Genomic DNA, 17672 nt, shown 5'->3' with positions numbered 1-17672 from the left:
AAAAAAAGTTTTTAAAAGATATGTTTTATATAGCATGAAATTCATTTGTTTTAACTGTACAATTCAATGATTTTAATATAATATATTTTCACAGTTGTGCCGTCATCAGATGAGATCTCAGCATAGCCTCACCCTCCTGACCTGAAGCAAACGTCTTGTGTCAACCTCCCTAAGTGCTGGGATTACAGGCATAAGCTACAGCTACTGGTCAATCACCATTTCAAAGTCAGTTCTTTATTGTTCGTTGCGACATTTCTCAAGGATGTAGCAAGTATTTTTTTCCCTCCTTCATTCTCTTAGGCACATGAGGAGCGCTTGGTTCTCTCCGGCTCTGTTTCATCTGTATTTTAATCGATTCTCTCTTGGTCTGTTGTCTTTGTTATTTTTCCTTAAATGTCCAGTAGTTAGACAATTTTGATTTTCCCCCTTTTCTTTGCTTTCCTCTTTTTTTTATTTTGTATTTGCCTTTAAAGTTTATTTCCTCAATTTCCTTTTCTTTTTCTTTTTTTGTTTAGAGACAGAGTCTCACTCCCTCGCCCAGGCTGAAGTGCAGTGGCACAATCATGGCTCACTGCAGCTTTGAACTCCTGGACTTAAGTGATCCTCCCGCCTAAGCCTCCTAAGTAACTTGGACTACAGGCCTGCACCATCACACCTAATTTTTAAATTATTTTTTTGTAGAGACAAGTTCACGCTATGTTGCCCAGGCTGGTCTTGAACTCCTGGCCTCAAGTGATCCTCCTGCCTTGGCCTCCCAAAGTGCTCAACTTTCTTTTTTCTTTTGGAGATAAGGTCTCACTCTGTCACCTAGGCTGGAGTGCAGTAGCATGACCATAGCTCACTGCCACTGCAACCTCCTAGGTTCAATCAATCCTCCCACTTCAGCCTCCCAAGTAGCTACAACTACAGGGGTCCACCATCCCACCTGGCTAATTTTTATTTTATTTTATTTTATTTTATTTATTTTTATTTTTTTGAGACGGAGTCTTGCTCTGCCACCCAAGCTGGAGTACAGTGGCACAATCTCTGCTCACTGCAACCTCCACCTCCCAGGTTCAAGCAGTTCTCCTGCCTCAGCCTCCCAAGTAGCTGGGATTACAGGTGCCCACCACCACACCCAGCTACTTTTTGTATTTTTAGTAGACACAGGGTTTCACCATGTTGGCCAGGATCGTCTTGAACTCCTGACCTCAAGTGATCCACCCACCTTGGCCTCCCAAAGTGCTGGGATCATAGGCGTGAGCCACCACGCTGGCTCCAACCTGGCTCCAACCTGGCTAATTAAAAAAAAAAAATTGCCGGGCGAGGTGGTTCACACCTGTAATCCCAGCACTTTTGGAGGCTGAGTCAGGCAGATCACCAGAGGTCGGGAGTTCGAGACAAGCCTAACCAAAATGGGGGAAACACCTAAGTATACTAAAAATACAAAATTAGCTGGGCGTGGTGGCAGATGCCTCTAATCCCAGCTACTCAGGAGGGTAAGGCAGGAGAATCACTTGAACCCAGGAGGCAGAGGTTGTGGTGAGCCGAGATCTCGTCATTGCACCCCAGCCTGGGCAACAGAGCGAAACTCCGTCTCAAAAAAAAAAAAAAAAAAAATTCTGTAGAGGCAGTGTCTCCCTATCTTACCTAGGCTGGTCTCAAACTCCTGGCCTCAAGCCATCCTCCCACCTTGGCCTCTCAATGTGCTTAGATTACAGAGCATGGGCTACCGCACCCAGCCCAACTTTATTTTCTAACTCATTTATCACATTGTAAAATTGGAAGTCATATTTTTAATTTCTAATAACTCATTATCTGTTCAATTTTTAAGGCATCATGCTTTATTTCTATAAATACAATATCTTCTTGAGTATGCTAATTGAAACACATTATTTATCTTTGTTTCTTAAATTTTCTGTTCTTTCTTTCTTTTTTTTTTTTTTTTTGAGTTGGAGTTTCGCTCCTGTTGCCCCAGGCTGGAGGCAATGGCACAATCTTGGTTCACCGCAACCTCTGCCTCCCGGGTTCAAGCGATTCTCTTGCCTCAGCCTCCCGAGTAGCTGGGATTATAGGCATGCACCACCACGCCTGGCTAATTTTGTATTTTTAGTAGAGACGGGATTTCTCCATGTTGGTCAGGCTGGTCTCAAACTCCTGACCTCAGGTGATTCAACCGCCTCGGTCTCCCAAAGTGCTGGGATTACAGGCGTGAGCCACCGCGTCTGGACAAAATTTTCTGTTTCTTCCAGGATCAGCTGAAATATTTGGTCAGACTGTTCTACCTGTGGGAGGGGCAGGGGATGGAGGAGGAGAGGAGGGGCTGGCAGAGGTGCTGTGCTCCACCTAGACCCTGGGTAGATCCCTCTGCGTCCAGCCTCCCTTCTTCTCCACTCCACCAAGCCCTGAGGGTATCACCTCCATCGCACCTTCCTTCTGGGTTAAAGGTTAACCTCTAGGCGGTGGAAACAATACTTAGTTTCTTTTTTCTTTTTCTTTTTCTTTTTTTTTTTTTTTGAGACAGTCTCACTCTGTCCCCCAGGCTAGAATGATGCAGTGGTGTGATCTCAGCTCACTGCGACCTCCACCTCCCGGGTTCAAGCGATTCTCCTGCCTCAGCCTCCCCAGTAGCTGGGATTACAGGCATGCACCACCACACCTGGCTTATTTTTGTATTTTTGGAAGAGACGGGGTTTCACCATGTTGGCCAGGATGGTCTCGAACTCCTGACCTCAAGTGATCCGCCCGCCTCGGCCTCCCAGAGTGCTGGGAGTACAGGCGTGAGCCACCGCACCCGGCCTGAGAATGTTCGTATTCTACTCATGAAGACTTCGTAAATATTGGGGTCCAGACCTAGATACTACAACGTTACAAATCTGTTCTGATCACTGCTTTGCCAGAACCCTGGTAAATCCACAGCACTGGCCGCGGGGGGGGGCCGCATGCAATTCCCTTCTTTCCTACAGGGGACGCTGCAGAGAAGGGCAGAGCAGAGCGCGCAGTTCGCGGGCAGGGGCCGCTTCTCCAGGATAGCGCGCGTCCGTGGGGGTGGGTCTGTGCGAGCCCTGCGCAACATCAGGGGCGGGAACAACTCTGGCTCTGCCCCCGCCGGCTGGAGCGCCTTCTCATTGGAGGAGGGAACGGTCACTTGGCAGCGCCGTTGGGATTGGAGGAAGAGGGTCTCGGGTGGAGTGACGCTGAGGCGGCGAGGGTGCTGGTGGCTGGCAGCTGCTGCCCTTTGGTAGCTGGTCCCTCAACTCAGTGGTGAATGGCGACCGGATGGAGCGCTAGGGAAGCGACGGCAGCGGCGGGTGGGCCGGGTTATGGGCGCCCCGAGTCCGGGCGGCGTCCCCGGTGTGCCGCTGACCTGCTGGGTGGGCGCTGTCCTCCCGGAGGGGGGTCCCTTTGCTCTCCCGGACCCCTTTACCCGTCACTTCCTCGCCGGTCCCTGAGGCAGGTCCCCGGAGTCCCGCTGGGCGTGAGGTGCAGGGAGCGGCCGCAGGTGGACCCGGGGCTGGAGGGCGCTCGGCCGCCACCCGAGCGGGTCTTGGCCTTGAGCTTCCGAGCGCCTCAGGTTCAGAGCTGCACCCCACGAGCCCGGGAGGCGGTGGTCCGCGCCCTGCCTGGGTTGCCCCACGGCGCCCGGCCTCCTTCGAGGGGCCTCGGAGCGGCCTGGCCCGGCCCGGCTGAGGAGTCAGAGCTCGCGCTCCCCTTGCCCGGGAGCTGCAGCCCGGCTCCTCCGTGCGGGCGCTCGTTCGCTGATCGCGGGCACCTCGGGCCAAATCCACCCCCTCCGAGACCCGCTCCGCTTTCTAGGAATCTCTTTCCCAGACCTGGTGCCACCTGTTGCTGGGTCTCCCACTAAGCCTTCGAGATCTTTGGCACAGCTTCCTTTGAACTCTTTCTCCCCGCTGCGGCTTGAGCTGGGCCTGCTAGGAGGGTTGCTCAGAATTCTAATGCCAGGAAGAGCGCTCCGTGCCTGGAAAGCTGGAGGGAGGAGAGAGGACTTCACCTGGGAAGGAGGAGAAAGGCTTTGAGGGGGGGCACAGTTATTTGTGTGGTCCTTGAAAGGCAAGAAGACTGGGGCCCGTGGCCCTGAAAGGGGAGGTGGGGCTCCCAGCAGAGGGGACTGAGGTCTTCATAAACAATGAGGGACCAGAGCAGAGGGAAGGAGGACGAGATTCCAGACTCTAGTTCCAAACAAGGCACCTGTGATTTCTCATCCCCTGGGCAGCGACTGCCAGGCGCCGTTCAGCGGACACCTGGGACTTGCAGTGTTATGTGCCCAGGGATTTTCCTGGACGGGATTGTGAAGTAGCGGGTAAGGTCATCAGGCAGGTTGGGGTCAGATGCAGATGTTCGCTTGTGGTCATGCCTGAAATGAGAATCTGGCAGCTCACGTTATTTCAGAAGGTGCTAGGATCACTTTTGACAGTGATATCAAAAAATTGATGGTATTCTGGTGACCCTGTGTGAAAAATGAAATGTTCGTGCAATCTGGAGACACTACTGGGACCAGATTAATCTGTTTTTGTTTCCTTATTTATTTATTTTTGAGACGGAGTTTAGCTCTTGTTGCCCAGGCTGGAGTACAATGGCGCGATCTCGGCTCAGTGCAACCTCCCCCTCCTAGATTCAAGCGATTCTCCTGCCACAGGCTCCCGAGTACCTGGGATTACAGGCATGCACCACCACGCCTGGCTAATTTTGTATTTTTAGTAGAGACGGGGTTTCTCCATGTTGGTCACGTTGGTCGTGAACTCCCAACCTCAGGTGATCTGCCTGCCTCGGCTTCCCAAAGTGTTGGGATTACAGGTGTGAGCCTGCCCGCCCAGCCTTTTTTTTTTTTTTTTGAGGCGGAGTCTCGCTCTGTCTCCCAGGCTGGAGTGCAGTAGCTCGATCTCGGCTCACTGCAAGCTCCACCTCCTGGGTTCACGCCATTCTGCCTCAGCCTCCCGAGTAGCTGGGATTACAGGCATGCACACCATGCCCAGCTATTTTTTTTTTTTTTTTTTTTTTTTTAGTAGAGACAGGGTTTCACCATGTTGGCTAGGCTGGTCTGGAACTCCTGATCTCAAGTGACCCACCCACCTCGGCCTTTCAAAGTGTTGGGATTACAGGCTTGAGCCACCACGCCTGGCCTATGCCAGTTGTTTCATTAGAATGTTTACAATCTAGCTTCCTCTGATTTTCTTCATTACTAGATTCAGATTTTTTGTTCAGAATGCCACCTTCATAGGTGATGTACACTTGTCAGTGGATCACCTTAAGAGATGTCAGTTTATACCTTTGTTGACAAGTTTGATCCTTTCGTGAAGATGGTGTCTGTCAGCTCTCTCCATTGTAAGGGTACCTGAACCCTCTCTTAATTAACAGTCCTATATGGGGTGATACTTTGGAACTGAATATTCTGTTGACTCTTCTGGCTTTTAGTTCCCTTTTATTTCATTAAGAAAAGATTGAGATAAGTGGATTTAGGATGATAGTTTTAATGTACCAAAGTAGAGGATCTGTATGCATGAGAATTGTTTTGATCTCAGAAATTGTTCTGAAAATTTTAAACTGCATTGTGTACTTAAGTTTAAGATTACTTTTATGGATATATAACTTCAAGGTGTTGGATACCACGGATCATTCATTCAATGTGTATACATTTGGCCAAGTGCAGGCTCTGACCTGGAGGTATAAGCAGATAGGAGGCGTGGCCCTTGACCCCAAATAGATGAGAATTTGGTGGTAAATACATAACCTGTGTATTAGTCCATTTTCATGCTGCTGGTAAAGACATCCCTAAGACTGGGCATCTTACAAAAGAAAGAGGTTTAATTGGACTTACAGTTCCGTGCGGCTGGGGAAGCCTCACAATCATCGCGGAAGGCAAGGAGGAGCAAGTCCTGTCTTCCGTGGATGGCAGCAGGCGAAGAGAGAATGAGGAAAATGCAAAATCAGAAACCCCTGATAAAACCATCAGATCTCTTGAGACATACTACCACGAGAGCAGTATGGGGGAGGAACCGCCACCATGATTCAATTATCTCCCACCAGGTCCCTTGCACAACGCATGGGAATTATGGGAGTATAATTCAATATGAGATTTGTGTGCGGACACAGAGCCAGACCATATCAACCTGCATCCCGTCTTTAGCTGGAATGATGGCTGTATTAGGTACATGAGGTCTGATCTTGTTTGAGGCACCGAAGCCTGCTTTCCTGAAGCATAGTTAATATTTTGGCCCCACAGAAAAGGTTATTTGCAGTTTATGCCAACTTGTTATTGCAAAATCATTGCTCTGAAATATTCATTTCTACCAGGAAGCTTTGGATTGATTTTTTTTTACCCGCAATATCTGCCCAACCCTCCTTATTCCAGTTGTTTAGATTTCTTTTGTCATTTTTAATGAATCTGAATGTCAAGGAAGGCAGATCTTTTTCTGGTATCAGGATTGATTTTATTGTGTGATAATACAGATTTCACTAAACTAAAGTCCTAGCGGGTCTTGTGATAATTAAAGTACAACCCAATAATATTTTTCTTGTGTCGTTGCTGGTATCAAGACTGGGTCAGATTTGGACCACTCATTTATTCACTCAATAAACATTTACTGAGTGTCAATCGTGTGCCCCCCTTTTTTTTCTCTAGGTACCAGGTCAAGATGCCATGGTGAACAAAACAAAGCCCTTTCCCACATGGAGCTTTAATTCCAAAGGAGGGAGGGAGAAAACAACCAACCTATGGGCTGGAACAGCTGGTCGTGAGTGTCAGGGTGAGGGCAGAAAGTGGCAGGGCCTGTGTGGCTGGGGTGGAGTGCCATTTGCCGTTGGGTGATGGGGAGACCCTCGATGGTGATGATATTGGAGTCAAAATCCGAAGGAAGTGAGGAATGAGCCAATAGCTCTTGGGGTAAGAGCAAGTGTTCCATTCCAGGGAGCAGCCGATTCAGAGGCCCTGAAACAGGAGCTTATGGAAGAAACATTGAGGGGGCCAGGGTGCCTGGGGAGGGACTATGTGGGCAAGGGGGAGAGGAGGAGGGGAGGGCAGATCCTGGAGGGCTCTACTGGGGGGTTTTGAGCAGAGATGGGATGATTCTGACTTTTATTTTTATTTATTTATTTTTTTTTTGAGATGGAGTCTTACTCTGTTGCCCAGGCTGGAGTGCAGTGGTGCGATCTCGGCTCACTGCAAGCTCCGCCTCCCGGGTTCACACCATTCTCCTGCCTCAGTCTCCTGAGTAGCTGGGACTACAGGCGCCCGCTACCACGCCCGGCTAATTTTTTGTATTTTTATTAGAGGTGGGTTTCACGGTGTTAGCCAGGATGGTCTCAATCTCCTGACCTCATGATCCGCCCGCCTCGGCCTCCCAAAGTCCTGGGATTACAGGTGTGAGCCACCGCGCCCGGCTTTTTTTTTTTTTTTTTTTTTTTGAGACGGAGTCTCACTCTGTCGTCCAGGCCGGAGTGCAGTGGCAGGATCTCAGCTCACTGCAGCCTCCGCCTCCTGGGTTCCAGCAATTCTCTGCCTCAGCCTCCCAAGTAGCTGGGATTATAGGCACGTACCACCACACCCTGGTAATTTTTGTATTATTAGTAGAGACAGGGTTTCACCATCTTGGCCAGGCTGGTCTTGAACTCCTGACCTCATGATCCACCCACCTTGGCCTCCCAAAGTGCTGGGATTACAGGTGTGGGCCACCATGCCCGGCCAATCCTGACTTTTTTTAAAGTACACAGTCCAGTGGTTTTTAGTGTGTTCAGAGAGTTGTATAACTATTGCCACAATCAATTTGAGAATATTTGCATCATCCCGAGAAGAAATCCCGTACCCAGTGGCATTGACTTACTGGCTTTGCGTGGAGAATAGATGGAAAGCCTGATCGGGACAAAGTCTGCTCAGGCTAGGACCCAGAGACCACTGAGGTAAGGCAGGCCAGGGGCACACCCAAGAACCAGGAAGGAGCAGGCAGGCAGTATCCGAGAGAGGTGGTTGACTACAGTTGGTAGTTCAGTGGGCATGTCCTCTTGTTAGAGAGGAGTGGAGGGGACAGTTGGACCTCCAGGCAGGGAGGTGGGGTTTGGCAACAGAGGAGTCTCCCATTGGACAATGGGTAGAGCTGCAGGCTGTTGGGCAATGGTTAGTATCAAGGCAGCTCAGCATGGAGTTGAAGGACCACATAAGACTCTTAATCCCCAGGAGGACTCGTGGTCTGCTTAGAACCCCAGCTTCAGAGGAACTGGCTGTGTTGACCCAGTCATTCACTGGAACACAAGATGAGAGTGGGGCCAGCTGGAAGGAGGGCTGACTGCTGAGCCTCATGCTGCCCACTTGGCTCAGTTTCTTTCCATTGCTGCCATTTGGGGCCAGGGTGGTCTTGAGGCCTTGGCTGGGAGTTAGGTGACTCTGCTGTGGAGGTTAGAGGCTAGGGAGCCAGCCATTACAGACCGCTTGTGTTTATGTTCTCTATGTCTGTTCTCTTTCACTGCAATATCTCTCTGAAAATACATCCTTAAAGAAATAGGCTCTTTGAGAGTAGGCATCTTAGACTTTTTTTCACCAATGTTGCCAGCATATAGAACGAACTCTGTAAATATTCACAGATGGACTGGGCACAGTGGCTCACGCCTGTAATGCCAGCACTTTGGGAGGCTTAGGTGGGCGGATCACCTGAGGTCAGGAGTTCGAGACCAGCCTGGCCAACATGGCAAAACCCCATCGCTACTAAAAATGCAAAAAAATTAGCTTGGCGTAGTGGCTTGTGCCTGTAATCCCAGCTACTCAGGAGGCTAAGACACGAGAATCTCTTGCACCCAGGAGGCGGAGGTTGCAGTGAGGTGAGATCGTGCCACTGCACTCCAGCCTGGGTGACAGAGTGAGACTCATAAATAAATAAATAAATATTCATGGATGAATGAATAAATTCTTAATGTTTGTATAAGTTTGCTATTGTTACTGTAATCAGTTCCCCAAATTGAGCTACTTAAAACCATATTGATTTTATCATCTTATAGTTCTTACTTCTGGTGGTCAAAAGTCCAAATTGGATGTCTCTGGGCTAAAACCAAGGTTCAACGGGACTATGTTCCTTCTAGAGGCTCTAGGAAGAATTTCTTTCCTTGACTTTACCAGCTTCTAGAGGCCACTTGCATTCCTAGGCCCATGGTTCCCTCCTCTTCTCCAAATCCAGCAGTGTAACATCTTCAAATCTTTCTGACTCAACCTCCTGTCTCCTCACAAACTTGTGATTACTTTAGACCCATCTTGAAAATTTGCAGTAACCCCCTACTGCAAGATCTTTAATCACAGCTGATTAAATATCCTTAATTTAATCACAGGTTTTTTAAAATTATTTTCTTCATTTTGTTAAATAGTCCAGCAAACCATTTCTTCAGCACCTTTTGCCTTGTAACCTATTTACAGGTTTTGGGTATGAGAATTTGAAGACCTTTTGGGGCCCATTCTACCAGTGCTTAGTCTCGTTTCCCCTTATATTCTTTTATTTTTTTATTCATTTGAGACAAGGTCTTACTCTGTTGCCCAGCCTGGAGTACAGTGGTGCTATCATGGCTCACTGTAGCCTCCACCTCCTGGGCGCAAGTGATTCTCACACCTCAGCCTCCTGAGTATCTGGGACCACAGGTGTGAGCCACCGTGCCCAGCTAGTTTTTTATTTTTTATTTTTTGTAGAGACAGGTTCTCCCTATGTGGCCCAGTCTGGTCTTGAACTCCTGAGCTCACATGATCCTCCCACCTCGGCCTCCCAAAGTGCTAGGATTATAGGCGTGAGCCACCACTCCCAGCCGCTTTTTGTTTTTGTTTTTGTTTTTTATTTTTTAAAGACATGGGGTCTCGCTCTGTTGTATAGTGATTTCATGTCTTGTCACGCAATGATGTGATCATAGCTCACTGTAACCTTGAACTTCTGGGCTCACACAGTCCTCCTGCCTCAGCCTCCCCAGTGGCTAGGACTACAGAGAAGCCAAGACCTCAGGTACATGTTCCCACACATGGCCAGTAGCTGGAGACCAGCCATGGACTGGGCACAGTGGCTCACGCCTGTAATCCCAGCACTTTGGGAGGCTGAGGCGGGCAGATCACCTGAGGTCAGGAGTTCGAGACCAGCCTGGCCAACATGGTGAAACTCCGTCTCTACTAAAAATACAAAAAATTAGCCGGCCGTGGTGGCACATGCCTGTAATCCCAGCTACTCAGGAGGCTGAGACAGGAGAATCGCTTGAACCCGGGAGGCGGAGGTTGCAGTGAGCCGAGATGGCGCCACTGCACTACAGCGTGGGCAACAAGAGCGAAACTGTCTCAAAAAAAAAGAAAAAAAAACAGACATTGGCTGGCCTTGTGGCTCACACCTGTAATGCCAGCACTTTGGGAGGCCAAGGTGGGAGGATTGCTTGAGGCCAGGAGTTCAAGGGTGCAGTGAGCTATGATCGAACACTGCATTCCAGCCTGGGCAACGGAGAGGGACCATGTCTCTAAAACACACACACACACACACACACACACACACAGTTTCCTCAGTTCTGGAGGCTGGAAGTCTGAGATAAGGGTGCCAGCATGGTTGGGTTCTGACTGGGAGTTGGGTGTCTTCTATGTCTTCACATAGCAGAGAGAGAGAGATCAGGAGATTGAAATCTCTTCCTCTTGTAAGGCCACAGCCCTATCATATTTAACTTGGGAATCTGTGGTGCACACAGTTCAGCCCTTAGTAGTTGGTTGGCACACCTGTGTCCAGACCCACTTTTCTGGAAGTTTCCAGCTTCATGTGTTTCTGGCAGATCAGGGCGCTGCCTCCTAGGTCACTGCCCTGATGGTTATGGGACAGTCAGTAAGAAGCTAGGCTCCAGCAGTGCCTTGAATTACTGCAAAAAGCAGTGCTTATCACAGCTTCAGCAGAAGCCTTCCACAGCAGGAGTCCGGGGTGTGGTCTCACGTCGGTGGGGGCAGACAGCAGCCAGTGGTGACTAATCTGAGTTCTTTGTTTTTTGAGACGGAGTCTGGCTCTGTCAGCCCAGGCTGGAGGGCAGTGGTGGTGTGATCTTGGCTTACTGCAACCTCCGCCTCCCGGATTCAACCAATTCTCCTTCCTCAGCCTCCCAAGTGGCTGGGATTACAGGAGTGTGCCACTGTGCCCAGCTAATTTTTGTTGTTGGCTTTTTTTTGGTGGGGAACAGAGTCTCAGTCTGTCACCCACGTTCCAGTGCAGTGGCACAATCTCAGCTCACTGCAACCTCTGCCTCCCAGGTTCCAGTAATTCTCCTGCCTCAGCCTCCCGAGTAACTGGGATTACAGCCATGCACCACCACACCTAGCTAATTTTTATTATTATTATTAATAGTAGAGATGGGGCTTCACCATATTGGCCAGGCTGGTCTCAAACTCCTGACCTCAGGTGATCCACCTGCCTCGGCCTCCCAGAGTGCTGGGATTACAGGTGTGAGCCACCATACTGGTCTTAATCTGAGTTCTTGGAGGCAGGTTTGCATCTCATTTGTTCACTTGGACCAGTGAATTCCTGATGCCATCATGGAACTTTGTGCAGACTAGGTGTTGGGGTGGTCAGAGGGTCAGATTGATTTGGGAGTGGCAGGTGAGGACCTGGGATAGAAGATGGTCTTTCTGCTTTGGAAGAGAAGCATGGTGCTGTGTGGGGGCTTGGGGATGAGCTGGCAGTGGGTGGTGGACAGGGGGCCTCAGCTGGGAGGCCAGGCCACTCTTGACTGATCCAGGGGCCACAGTAGCTGCCCAGGCAGGAGGGATTTGTGTGGGCGCCAGAGCTCTGGCAGGTGCACATTTGTTAGGGAGGAGCAGTATCCAGACGCAGGCACTGCCCCCTCTGGAGCTGCTGCCAGCCAGGGAGGGTGCGTCTCTGGGCAGCGAAAGGCAGGAATAGCTCCTGGCCTAATGGCAGCTGGAAAAGAAGCTGCAAGAGGATATGGGTTTGTTGTGGAAGAGGTGGGGGCTGAAACCCTGAGGACCAAGAATCCTGCCCTCAATTTCTGATTGACACTATTGACTAAAGGTAGCTTTTTTCATTGGTGGAGGAAGGGCAGTAGTTCATTTGTTCAGCCTCAATTTATCTATCCATATCCTGGGCATGAGAGTAGCCAACTCTCTCCTGGGATATATGGAGGGATCACATGGGACAATCAATAGATATAATAATTGTTTCAAATCCTGCATATACCTCATAGGTGTGAAGTGGTTGTGTCCTTTGTGAATTCTCTTGGCCAGGCACCAGTGGGAGGTTAGATAGTGACCTGGAGTTTGTGTTGAGGAATTAGTAGCCTTTGAATGCCTGCCTTTGTAGCTGTTGCACGTACATTAGGCTTACTTTCAACTAAATGGAATTAACTAATTGATTTCTTCAGAGGTCCAAGTGATAACAGAGCCAAACCTTGCTAGCCCATAGGGGTGAGAGTCTAGCTTAGTGACAGGTTGTTTTTGGGAGACACACCCTTTGTGTCTTCACTTCTCTGTCCCCTGTCTCCGTCCTGCTCTCCCTCTCACCCATTCTGCCAGCTCTGCTGGCCCCATGGGCACCTAGAGCACATGCACTTGGTGAATCTAGATCTTTCTTCCCTGAGACATTGCTGCACCCCATCACCTCATCACCTCGCTTCCTTCAGGTCTCCAACAAGTCAGGTCATCCTGAATATTTTCTGTAAAACTTTCTGTTAAATTCTACCTTCATTATTCTTTCATTTTAGCCTGCCTTGTTTTTCTCTGTGGCACTCATCACTATTTGATATTGTTGCATATTTATGAATCTATTTTCTCTCTTCTTGGTTGGGAACATAAGCTCCATTAGGATGGAGACTTTGTCTGTTTTGTTTAGATTATATTCTCATCATCTGAAATAGTGCCTGTAGGGCCTCAAAAAGTTCATAGCAGATTAATGAGTGAATTTAACAAGTAGACACTATTGATGGTGCTGAGCCACATCTCGGCCCTCTCTCAGCGTGGAGCGGAATTATGCACACAGGCGAGTATACAGACTTTGATGCCTGGTGCTGCCGTTTTGCAAAAAGACTTCTCCAACCCACTGTCTTCTTTTTGAATTTTTAAATAAATCTGGCCGGGTGTCGTGGCTCACACCTGTAATCCCAGCACTTTGGGAGGCCAAGGCGGGCGGATCCCTTAACCACAGGAGTTCAAGACCAGCCTAGGCAACATAGGGAGAACCTCTTTAAAAAAAAAATGTTTTTTAATTAAAAAAAAAAAAGATCAAATGAGACAAATGCTATTCACATGTTTCTTGTCTTGTTATCGCCACTTCAAATTCCCATTTATTTTGTCCAGTGAACATTTGAAAGACTCAGATATGAAGTTCAGGGGCCATGCACTTTGTGCCTCTTTCCCCAGTATTAATGCACTTACACCTGTCTATTTTTCTCTTTCTTTTAGTGGGGGAGATAATGCCTCTTTCTTTTGTGTACAGAAGGACAGTGGGTCATTGTGTATGTACAGAAGTGATGTGGATTCCTCCCAGACTCATTAGTGACCAGGGCTGCTGGGCCTGTTTGGGTTTCCTAGACTAGAGAAGAAGACAGGAACCAGGATGGGAAGACGGACATGTTACATTTTAAGCTGGAGCTTCCCCTGCAGTCCACGGAGCACGTTCTCGGTGTGCAGCTCATCCTGACTTTCTCCTATCGATTACACATGAGTCAGTCCGCTGGGAGGCTGTCCTCTCCCTTGTGTCTTTTGAGTAGACCAGAGTCCTTCTCCTGACTTCCAGAAGACCCGCAGTCTAGCAGGCCCTCTTCCCCAGGTAGTTTGGGATTTAACTTAGGCCAATGGAATGGTTTTCACTAGTCATATTAACTGACATGGGCTATTAATAGCTCAGAACGTTCTAGGCAGTGTTTCCTGCATGGCTACGCTAGGTATGTGAGGGCCTCTTAGGTTTCAGCCACGACAGGTGACTCTTAGCACCCAGAGCCCTTCAGATCTGATGGTGGTTGGTATTGTTGGTCCTTCTAATGATTTCAGAGGATGGCGACCCTCGTGATGCAGAGCATGGCGTTTCTCCAGTCCTCCTTTCCTGTCCCGGGATCCCAGTTACATTTGAATGGAGACCTGAGGCTGCAGCAGAAGCAGCCGCTGAGCTGTGGTGGCCTAGATGCCCAACACAATGTAAGGGCGCTTCTCATTGTCCAGCTCCTTTGTTTCTGTGTGTTACTGTTCGTCGAGTTCTTTGAAGAGGGGAATAAAAAGTAGAAATATTTCTCTGTGGGTGGCTTTCAAGGGACCTTCTGAGGAATTCCTGCCATGAAGTCTTTTCAGACTATGAAGATACACCTGTATTTACACCTAGAGGGAGAGAGAGAAAAAATCTGTGTTTGTTGAATAACTAAATTGTTTATTGCTTTTAGGTACACATGTGCACGCGCACACACACACACATACATTCTCTCTTCCATACACATACTTGGAGTATGTGTTTCCAAGAGATCATGTAAAATGTTCATGTAAAGTATTTCAGAAATACTAGTAGACAGTTTACTGAACCCATAACATATGCCAGCCTTGAGTGCAGGGGTTTATGTGTATCATCTCCTTTAATCATCACAGCAACCTCTGAGCTGCCTGCACTGTCCTTTCCCAGCACTCCAGCCAGTGGTCCCATTGCTGTCCCCCTTGCTACTTTGCAGCCCCCCTGGCCTTTTTGCTGTTCCTTGAACCCAAGAAGCAGCTGCCACCTCAGGGCTTTTGCTCTTGCCATTTCCTCTGCCAGGCATCCATGTGGCTTATCTGACCATGCCATTCAGGTCCCTGTTCAGATATCGCCAAGCACCATCCTTCCCTGACCTGCTTCTACAGTAGCAGTCCCTCCCTTCACCATCTCTCAGCCAGACTCTCCCTCCTGCCGCCTGGCCTACTCAGGATATGTGTTTGTGTGTTTATTTGTTGTCTCCCTCAGCCTTGACAGCAGTGGCATCTCATACACTATCATGTCCATGCCTAGCACACTGCCTATCACTTGGTAAGCTCACAGAGAAGCTTGTTTGAAGAATGAACTCATTTTGGAGAAGACAAAACTGGGGCTTACAGTGATTAATTTTCCCAAAGGCTCAAATCTTGAAAGTATAACAGAGCCAGGAACTTTCTGTGTCCAGAACTCATGCATCTAATCACTCATTCCTCACCTTTATTTTATCACTGTGGGGACCATAGAAGTTGCGCTGCTGTACTTTGGAAAATGAAAAAGGGAAATTATCAGTTATAAGGCATCCTCCCACCTCAGCCTCCAAGGATACTGGGAATATAGACATGAGCCACTGCACCTAACCTTTTTTAAAACAATTTCATTTATTATTTTATTTATTTTTTGTGACAGAGTTTCACTTTGTCACCCAGGCTGGAGGGCAGTGGCGCAATCATGGCTCACTGCAGCCTTGACCTCCCCAGGCTCAGATGATCCTCCTACCTCAGCCTTCTAAGTAGCTAGCTGGGACTACAGGTGCATGCTACCACGCCTGGCTAATTTTTACATTTTTTGTAGAGACGGGGTTTGCCATGTTTCTCAGGGTGGTGTCAAACTCCTGGACCCAAGTGATCCACTCACCTTGGCCTCCCAACATGCTGGGATTACAGGTGTGAGCCACCGTGCCTGCCCCCGCACCCCCTTTTTAATAAAAAAAACTAGACTCTCACTCTGTGGCCCAGGCTGGAGTGCAGTGGCCTACCTATGACTCATTGTGCCTCATACTCCTGGGTACAAGCAGTTCACCCACCTCATCCTCCCTGGAAGCTAGGACTGGAGGCACCACAATGCCTAGTTTATTGGGATTTTTTTTTTTTTTTTTTTTTTTTTTTTTTTTTTTTTTTTTTTTGGGTAGAGATGGGATCTTTATATTGCCCAGGCTGGTCTTGAACTTCTGTCCTCTCAAGCAGTCCTCCTGCCTCAGCCTCCCAGATTGCTGGGATTACAGGCATGAGCCATGACATCCAGCTGAGAGAGGTTTTATAAATAGCTTTAAAATCTATGAAACATGGACACTGACCACTTATTTTCATCCCCACAGAAGGAAGGACAGGGTAAATGAACTTAAATTGTTGCAAGAGAGTTTATTCATCTTTGAAGAGAAGATTATTGATACTGCAGTAGGCCACCAAGAACAAGAGGGTGCTCTGTGGGACCAGCCTGGGTGGGCAGAAGGGTAGAAGGAAAAGAGGAGGAGTCTCCCAGGTACCCACATCACCTCCTCCCATGTCCCAAGTATCTGTGACCAACGGGACCAGCCCCTTTGCCTGTGACTACGACCTCACCCATATTGTTGCTGCCTACCAGGAGAGGAACGGTGAGTCACAGGTAGAGCCCATTCAGCCACTGCTCAGGACTTTCAAGGTTAGTGGGGGCGACAGAGACAAGCAGAACTGGAACCCTTGTGATGAAAATGTCAAAACCCGTGAATGCTCAACCATGGGAGCAAATGTGCTGCCCAGGATTTGTCCTTTTCGTCCTGATCTTCAGACCTGGGACCGCCCCCACCCCTCCAGCATCCCGTGGTCCAGCAGGTTAGTGATGGTTAAATGCCGTCATTATCCCACCACTGGCTTGGTGGGTTTCTCCTTTAAAAAATATAAGCCTAATTGAGTTGTTCCCCATACCACACCTATAACAGATGCCAAAGACAAATTGCTGTTCATGCTTTTCAGAGAAAAACAGAGAACGTGTGTGACTCTCCCCACATTAGCAGTCGAGCAGGAGAACAGGAGTGCCCCTGTTTCCTGCCAGAAGGCACAGTGTGCTCATTCCTTACAGAGCTCTAGGCCATGGCATGTGTTGACTCGGCATGTTTGGCTGGTCTGTGGCTGAGGTTGTCTGTGAAGGCATCTAGAGTGTTACTTGGCAACCAGACATCATGGAGACTATACACAAACATTTCACAAGGGGGAACGACTGCAAATCCAGTATTGCTTTCTGATTTTATGTCATACATTAGCAGCATTTTTATAATAGTAAAGGGAATTCTAAAACAAAACTAAAAAGCACAGCCCAAGAAATCGATGTTTTTCTTTACTTTTTTCACTCTTTATTCTTATGTGGATTTTTAAAATATACCTATTATGATAGTGTTGAAACACTTTGGCATCCAAATTATTTGTATTTCCATGTAATAAAAGTATTTCCCCACACTGCTACAAAGTTCTAATTTTTTTTTTTTCTTGAAGAGACACAGGGTCTTGCTCTGATGCTCAGGCTGGAGTGCAGTGCTGTAATCATAGCTGATTGTAACCTTGAACTCCTGTGGGTTCCATGATCCTCTCACCTCAGCCTCCTGGGCCGCTAGGACTACAGGCACGTGCCACCATGCCCAGCTAATTTTTTTTATTTTTTAGTAGAGAGAGGGTCTCAATATGTTAGCCAAGCTGTTCTCAAACTCCTGGCCTCAAGTGACCCTCCCACCTTGGCCTCCCAGATCCTTGGGATTACAAGAATGCGCGACTTTGTCCAGACAAACATATTATTTAGAGCGGCAACATGTTATTCTTTCAGTTAGCCATTCAGCAATTGTAGATGATCACATGACCATTTCCAAGTTTTTGACGTATTTTAATATAAATATTGTATTAGTCCTTTCTCACACAGCTGTAAAGACATACCTCAGACTGGGTAATTTATAAAGAAAAGAGGTTTAACTGACTTAGAGTTCTGCATGGCTGGGTAGGCCTCACAATC

At 48.3% G+C, this 17672-nt stretch overlaps 1 long non-coding RNA gene across 1 annotated transcript; it reads left to right on the top strand.

Annotated features, from left to right (window-relative positions):
* The first annotated feature begins 1943 nt into the window (after positions 1–1943).
* LOC112205893 (uncharacterized) lies at positions 1944–13706 on the top strand. Its single transcript, XR_002940023.3, has 3 exons — positions 1944–4300; positions 6620–6743; positions 13520–13706. It is a non-coding gene; the product is annotated as an uncharacterized LOC112205893 (long non-coding RNA).
* Positions 13707–17672: the final 3966 nt, after the last annotated feature.

Source organism: Pan troglodytes, chromosome 18, assembly GCF_028858775.2.
Source record: "Pan troglodytes isolate AG18354 chromosome 18, NHGRI_mPanTro3-v2.0_pri, whole genome shotgun sequence".
Taxonomy (NCBI): domain Eukaryota; kingdom Metazoa; phylum Chordata; class Mammalia; order Primates; family Hominidae; genus Pan; species Pan troglodytes.
Note: the sequence above shows the minus strand (reverse complement) of the source record. Positions and strands in the feature narration are given on the sequence as shown.